The 14,562-nt window shown below is 33.1% G+C and overlaps 1 protein-coding gene across 1 annotated transcript in view; it reads right to left on the bottom strand.

Moving 5' to 3' along the window:
* Window positions 1-8,670, bottom strand: part of LOC118444418 (neuronal growth regulator 1-like) — a 68,905-nt gene extending 60,235 nt beyond the window's left edge. Inside the window, exons 1-2 of the mRNA XM_035872679.2 lie at window positions 8,628-8,670; window positions 7,407-7,802 (exon numbers count right to left, since the gene is read on the bottom strand). The gene's annotated coding sequence lies outside the window, so the exon portion shown is untranslated. The remainder of the gene's footprint in view (window positions 1-7,406; window positions 7,803-8,627) is intronic.
* Between the last annotated feature and the right edge of the window lie 5,892 nt (window positions 8,671-14,562).

The following is a 14,562-nucleotide window of genomic DNA, read 5'->3' on the forward strand; positions in this document are numbered from 1 at the left end:
AAATTCTCATTTATCTCCTTCCAATTTCGTTACCTCGAAGGAAAAATATTTTAAAGCAGAAGCAAAAGAAGAAGAAGAAGAAGAAGAAGAAGAAGAAGAAGAAGAAGAAGAAGACGAAGAAGAAGTTTTCGTAGAGGTTCTCGTTTATTAAACGTCGAAGCTTCAAAGCTGCGATAGGATCGATTCTCATTCACGGGAAGATCGAAGAGTGTTATCTAGGACATAGTTCTCCCAGCGGTGTGGTTTTTGGATAGTCGGTCAGTGACTGTGGAAGATAGTCCATTGAGGATACCATGTGGGGGGTATACGATCTAGATTCTCTAGTATATACCCTTCTTCTATTAGAAAGGATCTCGTTTTGGTGTGGCTGAGCTAAGGGATAACCTGTACTGCGTTTGGACCAGCCTTGTTCGCGGCTCGAGAGAGAGAGAGAGAGAGAGAGAGAGAGAGAGAGAGAGAGAGAGAGAGAGAATAGAGAGAGTAGAGAGTAGAGAGTGAGAGGGGGAGAGAGAGAGAGAGAGAATAGAGAGAGTAGAGAGTAGAGAGTGAGAGGGGGAGAGAGATAGATATAGATATAGATATAGATATAGATATAGATATAGATAGAGATAGAGAGAAGTGTGAAACTCGAGGAAATGGAATATTCCACTTCGTGGATTATTGGACAAATGAGGAGTCCTCCAGCAGGAAACGACGAGTTAGTACAGCAACTTGCTGGAAGGAGGGGAAGAGAAATGGGGGAGGAAGGGAAGGAGAGAGATACTATGGCACGCATAGTTGTGGCGGATTCGTACAAGTTCAGAAAATGAATGGGGAGATACGTGCAAAGTTGTTATTCTCCATTTGGCTCTTTCGAAACAATTCGATGAACTTAAAAGGTATTACGTGAAATCCGAGGAAAGGGGATCGATCTGATTTCATTTTTCTTATTCTAATGAACGACGTCATTTAAACGAATTATAATGACGTATAGAAATATTTATATTACGAATAAATTCAAACGTCGGTACGTCATTTAAACGGTGAATTTCTAACGAAGAAACGAAAAATCTCGACGAATATTCATCGAGTTAACACACGAAAGAGAGGTGAGAGGTGATAGAGAGAATGAGAGAGAGAGAGAGAGAGAATGAGAGAGAGAGAGAGAATGAGAGAGAGGGAGAGAAGTTAGTTGGTGTGACTAGATGAAGGGTACGGGACGGGGGTGTATAAGACAGAAGACGGAAAAGGAACGCAATTCGGAGCGCAGATGTCGAGACGTCGTGTGCGATTCTTTTTGAGTGAAGGGAAGGGTGGGGAAGGGAGGGAAGGAGAGAGAGAGAGAGAGAGAGAGAGAGAGAGAGAGAGTCACGACTCTTTACGACTTTTCCCACTGTAAAACTTGCATTTCTTTGCGTTGCATAGAAGGTTGAAAAAGTAAGAAAGAGAGAAAAGAAAGAAAGAGAGAAAAGAAAGAAAGAGTGGGTGGAATAGAGGTGGGGGAGTAAGGTCGACATCAGATGAAAAAGACGAAAAGGAAAAGAAAAAAAAAGAAAAGAAAAGAAAAAAGAAAAGAAAAAAGAAAAGAAAAGAATAGGAAAGAAAAGAATAGGAATGAAAAGAATAGGAAAAGGAAAAGGCTCTCGTCTGGAGTTTTATATTCAAATTTCCTACGGTCGAGTTATCCTCTAACTGCGGTCGCCACGTTCTAAACCCCGACTGGCCGTTTTAAGAAGAAGAAGAAGAACAAGAAGAAGGAGAAGAAGAATAAGAAGAAGAAGAAGAAGAAGAAGAAGAAGAGAAAAAGTAATGCGAGCAAGATCCACAAGATTTCCGTGGACCCTCCATGTTTTGTTTTCACAAACTCTTTCTTTTTCTTTCTTTTCTTCTTTCTATCTTTTTTCTTTTTTCTCTCTCTATCTTTCCTCCGGCGTTCCGACTTTCTGATCGTGTGTTTTCTTCGTATTCGCGAGAAAACTCTTAGATATCCAAAATTCAAGGATTTTGAAAGTCGACGCAGATGCGACTAGAATAATTTTTTTTTGTGACTACAATATATGTGTATATATATATATATATATATTCTAGTAACAAAAAAAATATATCTTCGACTTTTATTAAATATTTATTATTTTGAGAAATTAATTAATTGCTATTAATTATTATTGCATATGTTTAGACGAAAAATGAATCACTTATAAAAATGATCGATCGAAATAAAATCTATTATATACTTTAGAATTTACTTTAGAATTTGTTTTATTCTTGTATTTATTTTTATTTATTATTTATTTATTTATTTATGATTTTTCTTTTTTTTTTTTTTTTTATTACAAAACATTGGAAATAAATATTCTTTTAAATATTCGTAAAAAATATATGTTTCTTATTTTTTCTTTCTAGATATCAGAATCTCTTGTGGGTATAAAATAATATCCATGTTCACGTAGGACATAGCATATATTTTTGTTATGTTTTTGTTTTTTTTTCTTTTTTTTTTTTGTATTTATTTATTTATTTATTTGTTTATTTATTTATTTATTTATTTATACTTATTACGTCGTTCAATTATTATTTGAAATATTTTTACTTTGATATAATGAAAAAAAATTTGTTGCCAGAAGTAGATATTTTTTCATAATTTCGTACGATGCACGTTGTCGGTACGAATTTTTATCATAATTTATATACTTATTTAAACAATTTTTCTCATTTCAAAATATTTGTATTTGGATATTACATAAAGAATAAATAAAATTCTCAACAAAAATATATTTTTCATACTTTCGTACGATGCACGTTGTCGGTACGAATTTTTATCATAATTTATATACCGGCATTAAATCACTCTTATCGTTTGAATTATTAATATTTGGTTGCGATATAATAATAAGATTTTCCCTTTTCTTTTTTCTTTTTTTTTTTTTTTATTTTCAATAGATTTTCTAACAAATCCATCGCATATATTTCATATTCGTATAATGCAAAAATCTGTTGAGACAATAATCGTTCATTTTTGTTCTTAAATAAAGAAGACTGATTAATCTTCTGCACTTAATAAGTACAGTATCAAAGAGAGAGCGAGAAAGAGAGAGATAGAGAGAGAGAGATAGAGAGAAAGAGAGAGAGAGAGAGAGAGAGAGAGAGAGAGAGAGAGAGAGAGAGAGAGCGAGAGAGTAGTTGCTCCTTTTAAATGATGAAAATAGCAATAGTTCGCGGTCGAGGCGAATTCACCGTATAATTAAATTCTAAGGAAGATGGACGGAGAATTAAGCTGTTTACTTTGCGTCTCTCGTTTTCCATGACGAGAGACGAACGATAGCGTTAGAAGGGATTACTCAGCCGATGATAGCTGTTGAATGTACGTTACTCGAGCGAATATCCAATGAAAATTGACGAAGGGATAATGGGGAGGGGGGCGGGGTGGTGAGGAGTAAAGGAGGATACACGAAGGGTTTAGAAACCCTATTTATTTTACGTTTTAGCTTTGTCCCGCTTTTACGCCGAAAATGATACTGATTCGAGAATTCAATCTATTTATCTCTCTTTTACTCTTATTCTTTCTTTTTTTTTTTTTTCTTTTTTTTTCTTATTTCACATAGCTTACGCGCATCATCGTTCGAGCGTAACATGAGTATTATAGATTTCTCTCTTACCTACGTTAGAACATTTCTCATGTAAAATGTCGTCAGGCGATCTCACATAACACTGTACAAGTGAAATTTGCACACATTGCATTTGCATGTTGACGAATGTTTCCTCGCGTAACTTACATGAAGATAATACGTATATATATATATATATATATATATATATATATATATATATATAAATATATACAAATACTAAATAACGCACCCACATTTTGTCTCTCTCTCTCTCTCTATCTCTGTCTCTTTCTATTTCTATTGTTATCTACTATCTCTTTCTTGATTGAAATTTCAAATGAGACGAGAATTCACAAAGAGTATGATTATTAAAATGTTCCTAGTTGTACGATTTGTTTTTCGTGAATTTCAATGAATTTTCTAAGATACTTTTGTTTAATGAGACAATTGCTATATAAAAGAGAATATAGATGTTTTTTTTTTTCTTTTTAATTTTATTTTGTTTTCTCCCTTTTTTTTTTTTTTTTTTTTTTCTAAAAATTGGTTAAAAGGAATGTTCGATGTAATTGGTATCGCCCCGTTGAGAGAATTTTTGTGTGTGCGTGAAAGATAGAGAGAAAGAGAGAGAGAGAGAGAGAGAGAGAGAGAGAGAGAAATCTAGTCACGTAGCGAATGTCGGACGGTTATTAAATCGAACGACACTTTCGGGTCAAATCATTTATATTTCGCAGCCTCCTTTTTTCTCTGTCAAGTAACGTAAAATGGTTTGAGGATCGATCGTTATGGAATTTACAACGGATACATGAGTTCATGTCGATATGTACATGAAAATACTATAGAAATATAAATTTGTACAGCGTTTGTTCTTAAAATGATTTATTAAAAAAAAAAAAAGAAAAAAAAAAGAAAATAAAATAAAATAAAAAAGAAAAAGGAAAAGAAAAATATTTAATCGATCAATAAAGTAATGTCAAAAATTCCGATAAAAAAAGAAAAAAAAAAAACACTGTTATTGTCTATTTAGATATAAGATATAATGAAATTTATTTTCATTAAGATATATATTCTTTTTCATTATTTACATATAAAGTAATAAAAAAAAGAAATTTCAATGCAAAAAGAAAAAAAAAAAAAAAAAAACAAAAAATACTCTACATTTGTCGTGCATTCGAACGTAAGATAACAAATATTTCGATACGATACTGTTTCATTATTCATACAGATAAAAGAAGATATTAATCGATAAGAAAATATTTAACGATTGGCCGATTTAATCGAATTAAGAGAAAAAAGGAAAAAAAAAGAAAAAAAAAAAAAGATAAAACATAAAACAAAAAGTGAAAAAAAAAAAGAAAAAGGAAAAGAAAAAAGAAACAAAGAATAAAAAGTAAAAATAAAGAAAAAAAGGCGTTCTTCGGTCGGATCCTTCGAACGTTAAATAATATTCATTCATTAAATTACGATGAATGTAATGGTAGTAAACTTTATGACCGGAAATGTACAATGAATGTCTAATTAAAAGTGCCGCAGTAAGTTGAGATAATTAGAGAATGGAAGAGGAAAATCGTGGTAGGTTTCTTTTTTTTTTCTTTTTTTCTTTTATCCTTTATACTATATCGAACTCCTCGTTAACGATTTCTACGGCAGTTAACTCGTTGATTACTATGACGATTAAAAATCTACAAGTAAGTTCTTGATTGCAGTTCTTCTTTTCCTATTCTTTCGTTAGTGTAACGAGGTAGGTACTTTCAACATTATTTTCAACGAAAATGTGGCACCGGTCCATACGTAATTGGACTACCCATTATTTTTCCCTAAGCTTCGTTCGTCGTCGTACCGGTAGCAGTTACGGTTACATGTTAAAGTAGCAAGTAGCAAGTAGCAAGTAGAAAGTAGCAGTTGCTGTAGCAATTGCAGAGAGATATTTTCTTCTTGGCTCTCGAGTCATGGCACGTATCGTACGGAACGTCGTTAGAAAAATTCCCACGTTAATCTACGATGTTACAACGTACCATCGCGATATATCTTGACGTCTTTATCCACGAACTAAGAACGTTTTTGATAGCACCCAGCAACCTCTGGAGGCGGCAAGCACGACTACCTAAGTTATTTTTTATCTCATCCTTTTTTTTTTCTCTCTCCTTCTTCTTCTTCTTCTACTACTACTTCCACTTCTTCTTCTTCTTCTCTTACGAGTAATAAATCTGCATACGTTGGCTTGTGCTTTCCTTGCTTGCTTGCTTGCTTGCCTTCTCCTCCTCGTCCTCCTCTTCCACCATCTTCTCCTTCTTCTAGCTCGTGACTCGTCCAAAAGAAATTTGTCACGGGCGTTCTTTCATTTTGCTTTTCACGTCACGGCAAAGAATCTCTACCCTTTCGAACCCATATTTGCTTTTTAGAGATCGATAATTTCTCATATATCTCATCCTCATTCCACTTACACTCGAACACTTCATTTTTCTTCTTGGCCACACTGCTTGAGCAACCCCACTCTGCGTGACCCTTAGGTGCCGTGAGGATTCTAAACGTCTTTTAAAGAGGAAAGGGAGTCGGGGATGAAGATGAGGATAGGAGTGAGGGTTGGGGTGGTTTGGAGGGATGGGAGGAGGGGGAGGGGAGGAATGAAAAAGCCATAATTCAACTTCTACGTCGGAGTTGAAATTTTCTCTCTCTCTCTCTCTTTCTCTCTCTCTCTCTCTCTCTCTCTCTCTCTCTCTCTCTCTCTCTCTTTCTTTACTCGGGCAATTTAAGTTTCCTTTGATGCCTTCGAACTACTTCTATTGAGACGACAGGATTTTCGATCTCTTCAAATTACCGATGTTCTTACTTGGCAGGGTGTAAACTTTAATAACAAAAGTGATAGAGTGATATATATATATATATATATATATATATATATATATATATTTATATATATATATATATAAAGAGAGAGAGAGAGTGAGAGAGAGAAAGGAACATGTGAATTCATTTGCAATTCCTTCGTATCCATAAATCGATTCTACTGTGTAATTTACTATGCTATTAATCAGTCGAATTTAATCCCTTAAATACTATCATCAAAAGATATTACTTTAGTGAATAAAATTTCACTCTATGCTATTTGTTTTTGATTTGAGCAATAAATAAAATAGAAAAAATAAATAAAAAAAAAAATGTAATGAAATATGTCTCATTATTATTATTATTATTATTATTATTATTATTATTAATATTATTATTATTATTACTATTATTATTATTATTATTATTATTATTATTATTATTATTATTATTGGATATTAATAATATTAATCATCATTTTTTTACGAGCTGAAATTTCACCTATGATAAACTCTCAACGATTAAAAGGGGTTACTTTTTTTCTACCTGGTACAATCGTATAAGTAAACGTGATCGAATCAACAATCAAAAATGTTTTTAATTTTAAACCTTTTCCCTTTTTTCCTTTTCCATCTCCCTATTCTTATTTATCGTACTTCGAGTTATTATCGGACTCATAATGGTATCGATCGAACTTAGGCAATTGTTGTAGAATGAAAAGTGTCGAGTACACGGAAAAGTGGTTTAACTTCGCTCTCAAGTTTTCCTCTTTCTCTTCTTCTTTTTCTTTTTCACTTTCTTTCTTTTTTTTCTTTTCTTTTTTTTTTCTCTTTTTTTTCATTTCTCTTCATTCAAGTGAGATCTCAGAGAAAAAGGAATTTTTGCGACTCGAAGTTCGATTTTGTTATTTTTATTTATTTTTTCTTTTTTTTTTTTTTTTTCTTATGATTTCAAGTACGTACTCGATAAACGAGTACGTACTCGTCGATCGCTTACCTCCGTACAAATGATTCCTTTTGTATTTTATCAATAAGCTATCTTCTTAGTTGTTGCTCTTGTTATTCTTATTATCGTTGTTTCCTTTGCCTTTTCTCCCTTGTTGCTCGATGTCCCATATACGTGATCTTTTTTCGATATGGCGAATACGCGTTAACCCGTTACTTTCTAATTACGTTCATTATCGGATCAATGAACATTTTAATTTTTATTCGGCTATTACTTCAAGATAGGTCCGATTGAATTCACGTTAATTATTTATTAATACGATATGGCTCGTATTATCGACACACTTGAAATTACTCGAACTCGTATTTAGTAACGAAATGATTAAACTATTATCGAAAAGAGTTAATTACAGTGTATTTCCCATTAACGCACGATTAATTATATTACCTGCAACATTGACAACAACGCGTTCTATCTAATATATACACTTTCATCGAAAGTACGATCAATTTAATTAGATCGTTTTTTGTATCGAATCGAAAGAGAAAAAGAAAAAAAAAAAAAGAAAAAAAAAAGAAGAAAAAGAAAATAAAACAAAAAAAGAAATAACGAGTTACAACTCGTGCACGATCAAAAAGTGTTTTTTTGAGCGAAATCTAATAAAAAAAAAAAATTAAAAAATAAAAAAATAAAAAGAATAAAAAAAAAAGCGCAAGAGAGATAAAACTATCTTAATGCGAGTAAGGTTCGTCGTTTTTATGAAAGGACGGAAGGATATCGATCGTTCGTCGTAAAACAATGAAAAAAAAAAAAAAAAATAATTAAAAAAAAAATAAAAAAAGAAAAAAAAAAGAAAAAAAAAAAGAAAGAAAAAAGAAAAAAGGAAAATAAAAAAGAACAATAAAAATAAAAAAGAAAGGAGAAAGAAGGAAGAGAAGAAAGAAAAAAAATATTAATCGATTAATCGAATCAATTAATTGATAAAATAAAACGCAACAAATATATATAATAGACACGAGAAACGAGGAAAAATATTTGTTTTTTTTTTTTCTTTTTTTTCTTTTTCTTTTCTTTTCTCTCTTTTTTTTCCGATTGGTTTTTAAATGTCGATACTCGCGATAGTGGATATCGATCGAACAATCGTATATAAAGTTCGTGTAATCGAGATGAAAGGGAAAGAGAGAGAGAGAAAGAGAGAGAGAGGAGGGGGGGAGGGTATATTCGCGAAAGTTAAGTAGTTTGCTATTGAATAGTTGAGTTTAAGTATTCCACATGAAAAGCGAAACGAAGTGAAGCGAAGCCGCGCGTCGTATCGGGTTCGCACGACGACTGAGGATCGTTCCTATTTTCCGACGCCTGCGCCCCACTAAATACCAACACGAAGCTACGGCCCTGACGCGCATATCCCGCGCTTTTCGTTCTCTCTTACTCCTATCTCTCTCTCTCTCTCTTTTTCTCTCTCTCTTTCTCTCTCTCTCTATTTTTCTCTTTATCTGTCTATCACCGTCTATCTCTATCAATGTTCACTTTTATCTTCATCCTTTCCTTTGTCTTCTACATTCTCATCTCATCTCTTTTATTCTGTTCTAACGTTTACTATTTCAGAAACGCCTTCTTTTCGGAGCCTCTTGCGGCATTTCTAACGGATTGGCAGTGAAATCTATGGGGTCAGCATTTTCACGTTGGTTCACCGCCGGATTAAAAGCTTCCTCGGTTGCGACAAGAGTCAGCATCTTTTTCTAACCAATATTTCACGCCATTACACACCATTTCCCTGCAATTAAGATCCGAAAAATATCGAAAGAGAAAGAGAGAGAGAGAGAGAGAGAGAGAGAGAGAAGGATAACCCCACGTTTTATCGTACTCATTCTTTTTTTATTGTAATTTACTGGTCCTACCTCTCTCTCTCTCTCTCTCTCTCTCTCTCTCTTTCTTTTTCTTCCTTTCTTACTCATTAACCTCGTATGCCTATGTTCTCTTTTTCGAATGAAATTTTCTACCGACCAACATTTTTTTTTCTTTTCTTTTTTGTTTTTCTTTTTTTCTTTTTTTTCTTTTTCTTTTTTCTTTTTTTTTTTCAACAGGAAATAATAAAGTAGAGACAAATGTGCCAGAGAGAAAAGAGTACTAGAAAATTTTTGGTCCTCTTTCTAATTTTCTTTCTTTCTGTCTCACGGAGTTTCCTCTAATCCAGCTAGAGCGACAAAGGCTAAAGGAACAAACGCATTTACCGATTCAAAAGAAAACTTTCTCGTGTCCATTTATAACTTAAGAGAGAAATTCCTTTCTTTCTTTTTTTTTTTTTTTTTGTTCTTTTCCTTATTTCGTCCTCTTTTTCTTTTTTCTATTTTTTTTTTTTTTTATTTTTCTTTTTTTGTTGTTGCGAAACACGACGACGCATAAGTAACAACGATACAATTATTATTTTCGTTTGCATGCCTTTTAGTTCCCGAGATCTCTCACGTTTACGTTTTTTAACGAAAAAAAGAAGACACACATGTTAGTAACGTGTTTATACGACGAAAGAATACTTTAACACCATATCCCACTTCTTAATGTCCTTCGATCCAACTGTTTTTATTCTATATCTCTCTTTCTCTTTCTATACTCTTTTACTGGCCAATCCGCTTGCGACCTTTCATTGACTTGCCAGGGTAAATGCATTCTCCCGTTACTCGGGTACCTTAACTTCTTCTTCTTCTTCTTCTTCATCTTCTTTATCTTTTTCTTCTTCCTACGGCTACTCCATTTTTCCGCTCCACTTTTACTTCTTCCGTAAAAACATTCAACTTTTCTGAAAAAAGGCAGACTAACCAAACCAGTGGTGATTCTCTCTCTCTCTCTCTCTCTTTCACTCTCCTTATTCTTTCTTCGAGGATGAGAGGATAAAGGAATACTATTTGAAAGGGTGACAAACGAGATTTATCCTTTTGAAGTAACGAAAGAATAGTAACTTAAATTATATCTAATTTAAAAGATCTTCTTACTTCATGTTTCTTTCCTTGGTACGAGTTATAATACGAAGGACAACATTTTCTCATTTGTTATCGATAACAATATACGAAATACATTCGATGATATATCTATATGTATGTATGTACGTGCGTGTGCGTGTTTGTGTGTGTGTTTGCGTGTGTGTGTGTGTTTAATAATTTATCCTGTCACTTTGCTAAAACTCGTTACATTCTTCGATATGATATGCCTATTCTACAGGAATTTCGCTTGCAACGATTTAATTGGGTTAGAAACGTAGCCAGCCAACCCTCGCGTCTTCCAGTTACAACTACGATGAAGGTAATCGCATCGACCCGGTTCAAGGATCACCGGTATTACTTTACATCCTAAGTTAATCACTCTATGGTAGAACACTAGAATATTCGAAGTAAGTTCGTTACATGTTCGACGAATGTTCACTATAAGGATCAAATTAAAAGGACAATCTGTTGTCATTGAATCGAAGATAGAGATGGTATTTGTCGATAAATAAAAAAAATTAAAAAAATTAAAAAAATAAAAATATCACGTATATATTTCGCAAAATATATAAAAAGGTACAAGAGAGAGAGAGAGAGAGAGAGAGAGAAAATTACCGAAGAAAGGGAAAAAAGAAACTTGTTAAAGGCTTGTCCGTATCTTTGTCTATCTATGTCGATTAAAAAAAGGATCGATAAAAAAGTCTGCATAGTCGAGTCGAATATCGCTGATGGCCCTTCTTCTTCTTCTTCTTCTTCTTCCGGCTAGACTCCTTCAAAGACATCTTATCCTTGTCATCCAGGTTGTAAGTATGCGGGTGAATAATGAAGTTGTCTGACGGACAAGACGTCTCGAAAGGGAACGTCGAATACGTCCCGTATTGGAAACATCGCGTAAAGGGGAAAAAAAAAAGTCATTAAAATTTTTACGGGAAAAGATGTTGCACGAACAAATAAAAGAAGGAAATAGTAATAGAATAAATAGCAGAAGAAGTAGAAGAAAAAGAAGAAGAATGATAAGATGATAATTGTTTGAAATATTACATCAAGTTGAATTTTCGCAAACATTCAAGACCTATTAATTCATACCAAAGTAATCTATTTCAAAGTAATAATTGAGATATTTCTATCTTGAAAACAATTTTCTCAAAAACGATATATTATACTCGGTGAATTTCATTTCGAATAGCCTTTTCACTGTATTTATACGAAATAATGAATTTTTCGAATAGGATTGGACAATAGTATACTGGCTTTTCTGCAAGTGCTTATACCACGAAAACAAGTTTAACAATAAGATCGCTTGTTTTCAATTGTTACAATTACTTTCGACACGTACAAGAAAGGTAATTAAGAAAGAGGAAAGACAGACAGGAAGTGAGAAAGAATAGGAGAGAAAATGAGAGAGAAAGAGAGAGAGAGAGAGAGAGAGAGAGAGAGAGAGAGAGAAAGAGCTCAACAAAATAATCGTTTTATGATTATTGTGGAACTACAGAATTGAATAGGTAAGTAACGATCGAGTCAGCGAATACGTTTCTTCTGATGTAAAAGAGAAAGGAAGATAGTAAAGGATTTGAAGTTTCTTGTCGGTTAATGAACGCAAAGGGCAAAAGAAGAAGTTGACTAACTAACGAACAAACGAACGAACGAACGAACCAACGAAAGAACGAACGAATGAACGAATGAACGAATGAACGAACGAACGAACGAACGAACGAACGCTCAGTTGGTGAACTTCTTCCTTTTCCACAAGTTTCAAAGTAATCAAGTTTTCATGAGAATTTTAAATGCTTCGGAAAAATAGCTTAAATCTGTTTTTCTTTTTTTCTTTCTTTTTCTTTTTTTTATTTTATTTATTTCTTTCTTTTTCTTTTTTTTTTTATTTTATTTATTTCGTTTTTTTTTATTTTATTTATTTCTTTTTTTATTTTATTTCTTTTTTTTTTTTTCTTTGACATTTTCAAATATACGATGTACGTTGATATGAATCATCGATGATATCTATAAACGTAAGGGCAAACCTATTTCTAATAAATACTATTGCCGGTATAATATTAAGCTTTTGTTAAATCTGTCAATGAAAAGAAATATCATCGTTGAAAGCTTTATTAATAACTTCAACACGTTGATGTTTCATTCTTACCGATAGTACGAGGTTTATGGAAACATATCTTCATGGCTAGTCATAAATCTAAATTATCTATGATCGCTTAATTCGACCGTGGAAGGTCGAACAATGAAAAATAAAGGTAGAAAAAACAAAAAAAAAAAAAAAAAAAACAAAAAAGGAAAAAGAATGGAAATAAAAAATCGAAAAATAAAGCGAATAAACGAAGGAATTAAAAAAAGAAAAAAAAAAAAGAAAAAAAAAAAAGGAAAAAAAATGAAAAATGAAAAAAAGGACAGATGTACCAGAAATATTCTCGTCAGATTTACATCGGTATCCCTTATAAATCCATTCGTTCGATATAAATAAGTTAATATAATAAGTTAATTACGTTGAGAAGAAAATCTGAATAACTAAATTTTTATCGAATTACAGTAAAATTGGACATATCGTTTAACAAGTAATAGCAAATTTTCCATCAATACGTTTATACGTAGTATGTTACGTATTTTTTTTTTATTATTATTATTTTTTTTTTTTTTTTTTTTCCTTTAGAATTTCCATCGTTGACGACAGAGAAGGAGAAAAGGGATGAAGTGTCCATTACATATCAGATATAAAAGCGCGAAGTATTTTAAAATCGATGGTATTTATCGACACCCTAAAACCAAACATTAGATTTCGAATTTAACGTTTGTTTTCGTATTGTTAACGAGTTACATATGGGAAGGAGAGGGGGAACGCATAATTTAATTCGTTGTGAGTATTGCAAAAGTTTTATCCAATGAAATGAAATAAATAAGAGTGCCAACGATTCGAGCGATCTATGGATACATACGTAACATACATACATATGTAAATACATACGTAGATACATGTATACATATATACATACGTACATAGTATATGTATATATATGTGCATATATATATATATATACATATATATACATACGTATATATTTATGTATATATTTATGTATATATTTCTTTTGCAGTTTATACTACTATACGACGATGTAAAAGAGAAACTATGTGTATGTATGGAGTAATCTATGTGTGTGTCCGTGTGTGTATGTGTGTAAGGTTTGCGTGCACCACGCCACGAGGAGTCGGTATGCAGGCGCGAGACGAAATGGAATTTCTGTCGGTTGGCTCAGATAAACAGCCGCAATTTCGTTCGTGCGACAGAAACCACCTCGAAAAGCGTCACCAAGCGCAATGCTTCCTCTAGTCGAGTTTTTCCTTCTCTCTTCACTCTTCACTCTTCTCTCTCTCTCTCTCTCTCTCTCTTGCTTTTATAACTCTCCTTCTTTCACTTTTTTTTTCTCTTTTTGTCCTTCGTTCACTGTCTCCTCCCACATACATACATACATACATACATACATACATACATACATACATACATACATACATACATGTATATATATATATATATATCTTTCTTTCATTTGAAATTTCTACCACGATTTACATCCAAGAGGAGAAAACACCTCCTCTTCTTCCTTCTTCTCCTCTTCCACCTAACTGGTATACCAAATGTTTCTTCTTTCTCTTTCTAACGGCACTTCTTTCCTTCTCGTTGATCTACCCCCACGCGCGTTTCCATTCTTTCCGATGTACCTTTTATACCTATTCCCATCTTCCCCTCCCCTATCCCAACCCACCCCACCTCACCCCGCCCCACCCACGTTACACCCCTACTCCGTAGATCCTTCCATCTTCCAAATGACTTTGGAAGTGCGATCGCAACGTCTTCGATATGCGAGGGATCTCGATACTACCTCTCTACCCGTTATTCACCGAATTCTACAAGTTGAATTCAAGCGAGTGCAGCGACGCGAAAGTCGACTCGACTTAACGTTTCTCACTAGACTACGAGTTTTCTTATGTATTTCTTCAATTCACGGATCCTCCTTCTCCTCCTACATCCTCCTCTTTCTCCTCCTCAGTCTTCTCCTTCTCTTCTTTTTCTTCCTCTTTTTTCTTTCTCTTTTTTTTTTCTTTTCTTTTTTTTCTTCTTCTTCTTCTTCTTTTTCTTCTTTACAACGTGACTACACGAATAGAAATCCTTCTTACGGCTTCTACTAACGTATGGGAAGCAATAGAAACGAGTTATCGAGTGACAT

Source organism: Vespa mandarinia, chromosome 23 (genome assembly GCF_050613455.1).
Source record: "Vespa mandarinia isolate Hongniang chromosome 23, ASM5061345v1, whole genome shotgun sequence".
Taxonomy (NCBI): Eukaryota; Metazoa; Arthropoda; class Insecta; order Hymenoptera; family Vespidae; genus Vespa; species Vespa mandarinia.